The 6,137-nt window shown below is 46.8% G+C and overlaps 1 pseudogene; it reads right to left on the bottom strand.

Moving 5' to 3' along the window:
- Positions 1-417: 417 nt before the first annotated feature.
- On the bottom strand, positions 418-4,681 carry LOC125527910 (L-type lectin-domain containing receptor kinase IX.1-like; annotated as a pseudogene).
- Between the last annotated feature and the right edge of the window lie 1,456 nt (positions 4,682-6,137).

The raw sequence follows: 6,137 nt of genomic DNA, 5'->3' as shown, positions 1-6,137 counted from the left end.
GTGGCGGCATGCTGGACGATGTCGATGACGACATAACAATGGTGTGGGAGGATGATGAAGACATCCCACAAACATTAGCCCAGGTTAGTGGTGATGATGGCTCCAACATCAGCGTTGGCAGCTGGTAGCAGGCTTGGTCGACCTTTGGCTGGAGCGTGCCAATGGTTGCCATCATAATAAACGAGACAACTAGAGCCTACTGAAAACCCATTGCTGGGTTCGAAGTTAGAAGCATATCCTTGTCAGGACAAGAAAATACGGGTGCGCTAGCTGTCCCATCCTGGCATATTACATCAATAATACTTCCGACAAGAAATCAAATGTCTAGCAGTACTGGTACTGACGTTCAGTAGCGAAAAAGAGGCCTTAATATTATTACATTAACACTTCCCACAAGAAATCAAATGTCTAGTAGTACTAGTATTGATGTTTCAGTAGCGAGGAAGAGGCCTTTGAACTGGTCGTGGAAGTGCTAGCGTCGGAGGAAGTGGTGGTACTAGAGGTGTGCGGCTGCACGCTGGAGTTGGACGACAAGTCCGCTAGGGCGAACGGGGGAGCAGCGTACATTGGTACCGGCATCTTGGAGGTGAGCACCGGCAGCTGACTACAGGCTCCGTGGACCTTGGAGTTGGATTGGAGCGCCCCAATGGCTGTCCCGATGGACGATCGCGTGCTCGGGTCCGAATGTGCACACCACAACCCGACGACCATCACCCTCTCCACCTCCGTTGTGTTGTAGTCACTGTTCAGCCGCTCGTCGACGGCCTCAAGAATGGCTCTGTGGCCATATAGCCCCCAGGCCCACTCGACCAGCCTGGAGACGCCACCGTTATTCTGCTTGTCCTGGTCAGTCAAGGTTATGCTCATTGGCCTCCTGCCGCATGCTACCTCCAGTAGAACCACGCCAAAGTTGTACACATCGGACTCAGTGCTGGCCCTACCGGTGCTCACGCACTCGGGGTCCAAGTAGCCCGGAGTCCCCGAAATTGCGGTCATTGTTTGCACCCCAGCGGCATGGTCAACGAGCCTTGCCAGCCCGAAGTCGCCTAACTTGGCTCCAATGGACTCGTCGAGTATCACGTTGCTGGGCTTGATGTCCCGGTGCAACACACATTGCTCCCACTCCTCATGAAGGTAGAGCAGTGCAGACCCAAGCTCCAGCAATATATTCATCCTAGAGTAGCACTTGCAGTTAAGAACTTAATATACATATAATATATATAGCCAGTTCAACGTTACATAAAATACGTACCTCATTGGCCACGTGAGGAAGGTGCCCTGCTTGCCATGGAGATGGATGTCGAGGCTACGGTTGGGCATGAGCTCGTAGACTAGCAACATCTCCTCACGATCATGGCACCAGCCGAGGAGCTGCACGAGGTTCCGGTGACGGAGCCTGCTTATCACCTTGATCTCTGACTTGTACTCCCTCTCTCCTTGCCTGGAAGACTCCTCATGCTTAGAGTTGGAGAATCTCTTTATGGCCATGGCTAGATCAACTAGCTCTCCTCTCAGATAGCCTCGGTATACGACGCCGAAGCCACCTTGCCCAAGCTTCTCCTCCGCGGCGAAGTTCCTCATGGCTTTCACCAACTCCTGGTATGGGAACTATCTTGGCCTCGTCCCAATCGCTATCTCCGTCATTGGCTTGCCTTCACATTGCAAGTTTGTGTAGTTCTCCTCGGTCTCCATCATGTTCCCACGACGACGGTGGCACAATACGAGTGTTGTCGCAACGGCGAAGAGGAGCACAAGGAACATTGTTGTGCCGATGGCTGCTCCGGCAATAACTCCAGAACCTGGGCCTCGCCCTACTGGTGGTGGTGGGTGATGATGATGATGCTGGTGGTGGTGATGGTGGGGCCCGTGGTTCCTTCCAACGAAGAGTTGAAGGACCAAGAGTGTAACTGATGCACTTCCATGGACGTGGACGTGGACGCGGACGCGGAGAAGCCAATGGAGACCTGCTCCGGCAGTGCACTCTTGAAGTCAACCTCGGAGCTAAGCTAGTAAATCCTGCCTCTCGGCCGGCCATATTTATCATCACCGAGCTATACTGTCACATTTAAGATGCTGGAAACGCCATCATAATCAATCTCGGCGGTCAGGTTGTCCATGAGGTCAAAGCTCTCCAGTGTTTCCACTGATACTAGGGAGTTGACGTCTATGCCAATGTGGTCATAGGTGGTGTCGGGGTCGGACACATCTGTATTATTGAAGGTGTCGAACTCCACCCCACGAACCGCCTGTCACCGGAGGCCAGCTCGCCCGGGATCTGGTCGGTGAGGCCGAGGTTGTAGCTGGGGCATGCCGGCATGCTAGATTGAGCGCTGAGGAAAAAGGCCATGCCCTGCCCCTTGTTTTTTATGTCGCCTACAATGGTGGACGTGAAGCGTGTGGTGAATCTGGCCACCTCGCCAGTCGTCTTGTCCCAGAGCAACATCGGCTGGGCCTTGTACCACGCCCGACCATTGCTGCCTTCGATAGCATTGTGCCTGTTGGCGCTCATGTCGATCCATCCGGCGCTGAAGGATGCGTCGCCTTTGATCTTGATGTTGTTTCCGTCCGTTGAGATGAAGGAGGAGTAATCAAAGGACAAGGAGACAACAGGAGTAGCAAGGTAGGAGAAGAAGAAGATGGGGGAGCACCAGTGGTGGCTGCCGAAAAGTCAACCATCCCGGGCGCTGGCTCAATCTCTTTGTGTGTGTGTGTGTGTGGTGTCCGTGCACGTTTGGTGGTGTGTAAACTATATATACATATATAATATATTTTTTGAACCAAAACCGTAGAACAATCGTTCTATGGTATAATTATATTAATAAAGGAAAAATAAGTACAAATATACACGGCATTCAGCCAACCCCAATTTTACGGAACCCGAAAGGCAACATATCAACTAATTGAGAAACTGATCAGTCCAATTGACAAGGAGCGGTTTAAACTTGTCCTTGATACGATGTTGCAGAAGCAAGAGGTCGGCCTTAAGAGCCCTTCTCCAAGCCTGAACGGAAGGGGCCTGAGCATTGAAAATTTTCCCATTGCGCTGCATCCAGATGTGCCAACAGCCCATGATCAATATCTCCATGGCAATGCTTGATGGAAAGGCTTCAGAGAGTAGGACTATTTCATCAAAAATTGAGATGTCTCTTTTTCTCTGCCCGGGTACAGAGATCCAACAGTCATGAGCGAAATCACAGTCCCAAAACAGATGCAGGGTTGTTTCTTCAATTCTGATATGACAAGTCTCACAATCATAAGAAGGCAGATGAAAGGATTTCCTCTTTAAGAGACCCCTAGAGTTAACCCTGTCATGCAAGATGAGCCAGAGGAAAATCTTATAACGCAGGATAGTTGCATTTTTCAGATCTTTCTGAAGATTACAGGAGGGTTGTTGCCAGCCTCAGTCAAGCATTTGTACAATTTGATGGAGGAAAAGGCAGATCCTCAGGAGTAGCTCCAGCCATCATGACTGTCAGAAAGTTGAGTATTTTGAAGAATATACTGAAGCTCTTGGAACTGTTGGATAGCTCGAAGGGAGAGAGGAGTGTGAAAGTGCTCCATTGGATTATCCAGCTGCAGGAATTCACGCACCGATAAGTCTGCCTTGTGACAAAAGGAGTGGAGCTCTGGCTATTTATGTTGAAGAATATTGTATTTATGTTGAAGAATATTATGGCCCCAATTATCCTGCCAGAAGCAAATTGTGTTGCCTTTGCCAATTGATCGTCTAGTCCAAAGCTTGAAGAGAGGTAGCAACTTGAGAATCCATTTCCACCAAAAGGAGCCGACTGGTCTGGGGGTGAAAGTACCATTGGGATAGTACGAGTCCCAGATAAGATTCACTCAAGGCAAGTCTGCATGATTTAAGAATTTGTGGATATGTTTCATCATGAGACATTTGTTATAAATGGAGATGTCCAAAACACCAAGACCTCCCTGAGTTTTGGGAAGACACACTTTCTCCCAGGCAATTAAAGCAGGCCCTCGTCCCTATGTACCATATTTTCTCCAGAAGCACAGTCTGAGAAATTTATTGATTTGATCAACAATGCCAACAGGCAGAGATAGAGTGCTCATGAAAAAGATTAGTAGGCTTGTGAAGACAGATTTGATGAGCGTGAGCTTATCCCCATAGGAAAGCAAAGTGGAACATCCAGCAAGTCTTCTATCAATTCTCTTGATGATGGGGGCAAAATCTTGAAGCTTTGGTTTATGAAGACTGAGAGGAAGACCCAGGTATGTGAGAGGCAGACTGCCAATAGTACACCCCAAAGTGTTGGCCAGAATTTGCATCTTGTGGTCGGGAGTGTTAATATCAATCATGGCAGATTTGTCAAAGTTTATCCCGAGGCCAGTGTAGTCAGTGAAGTGCAGCAGAAGATTTTTGAGCTGTTCTAGTTGAACTTTACAAGAAGGCATAATTAGGACTGTGTCATCAGCATATTGGATGACAGGAAAATCAGGACAGGGATGATGTTCAAGAGGTTTTGAAATGAGGCCTTCCACCATGGCTTTATTTAGTATAGACTGAAGCAAATCAGCAGCAAGCACAAACAACAGGGGTGAGAAAGGGTCTCCTTGTCTGACGCCTCTTTTGCAGAGAAACTGTTTACCAGGCACACCATTCAGAAGCACTGAGGAGTAGCCAGAAGCAAAGATCATATCCATCCACATGAGCCATCTGGGTCCAAAGCCCCTAGCAACCAAGATATCTTTGATGGTCTGGTGCTCAATCATATCAAAGGCCTTTTCAAAATCTAGATTAAGAAGAATCAGCTCTTTATTGGAAGACTTGCATTGGTAAAGATACTCATATGACCAGGCCAGGCAGTCCTGAATAGACCTTGATTTCAAGAAACCATATTGATTGGTATGGACCAGCTTGAGGATAACTGTCTGCAATCTATTAGCAAGCAACTTGGTAATGATCTTGATGGAACAGTTAAGCAAAGAAATGGGTCTAAAATCATTTGGAGTTGCAGGTGAATCTTTCTTTGGAATGAGTGTAATATAAGAGTTGTTGATACTCTGCAAACTGATTGCTCCTCTGAAGAAATCCTCAATTAAAGCATAGAAATCTAGGGGATGATGTCCCAACAGAATTTAACAAAATCAGTATTGAATCCATCTGGTCCAGGGGCTTTATCATGTGGCATGCCATGAACTACCTTATCAATCTCATGTTTGGAGAAGGGCTGCTCCAAAAAAGAAAGATCAATATCCTGATGAAGCAAAGAATCCAGGTGAAGGAGATTGAAAGTGGGTGTGGAGGTGCTGAGTCTTTTCTTGAAGGCATTGAGCAGAATACTAGCCTTCAGATTGTGTTCCCTGACAATATTACCATCTTCATCTTGCAGGCTAACAATGTGATTCACTCTGTATTTTAAAGTGGCCTTAGCTTGGAAGAATTTAGAGTTAGCCTCTCCAAATTTGACCCATCTAATGGTGGCCCTTTGCTGCCAATAAATCCTCTGCCACTCCAGAAGTTGTAGCAAATGTTGTTTAAGAAAATTTCTGCCATTCCATTCTAGGGAAGATAAATGCCTGAACTCCTCAATAGTATCAAGAAGGAGAATCACCTCATTAGTGTGCCTGATTGAGATGGTCAAATTAGAGATAGTTTTAGCCCAGATCTTAAGGCACTTTCTTAATCTCTTGAATTTAGCTGAAATTCTCTTTGCAGAATCTGTGATGTGAATAGTCTGTTCCCAACTCTGTTTGACAACCTCTTTGAAACCTTGCACTTGCATCCAAAAATTCTCAAACCTGAATATCTTAGATTTTGGAATGTGTGTACCAATTTGGATCATGCATGGGGTGTGATCAGAAATTGGCTTGGCAAGAGGCAGGACCAAAGTATTAGGGAATTCTGTGGTCCAGCATTCAGAAGTAAAAACCCAGTCTAGCTTTTCCAAAAGAGGGGCATCTTGCATATTACTCCAGGTGTAGTGCCTTCCTTTCAGGGGGATTTCAACCAAAGCTAGGGCATTGATAGCCTCATTGAAATGCAGCATATCTGTGAAATTACCTCCTTCTCTGTTTCTGTCACTTGGGAATCTGACATAATTGAAATCTCCCATTATAATCCAATTGGCATCAACAGGCATTTGAATATTCTTGAACCAGTTCAGAAACAG

Source organism: Triticum urartu, chromosome 2A (assembly GCF_056163025.1).
Source record: "Triticum urartu cultivar PI428250 chromosome 2A, HENAU_Tu73, whole genome shotgun sequence".
NCBI lineage: Eukaryota > Viridiplantae > Streptophyta > Magnoliopsida > Poales > Poaceae > Triticum > Triticum urartu.
This window is presented reverse-complemented; position numbering and strand designations above follow the sequence as displayed.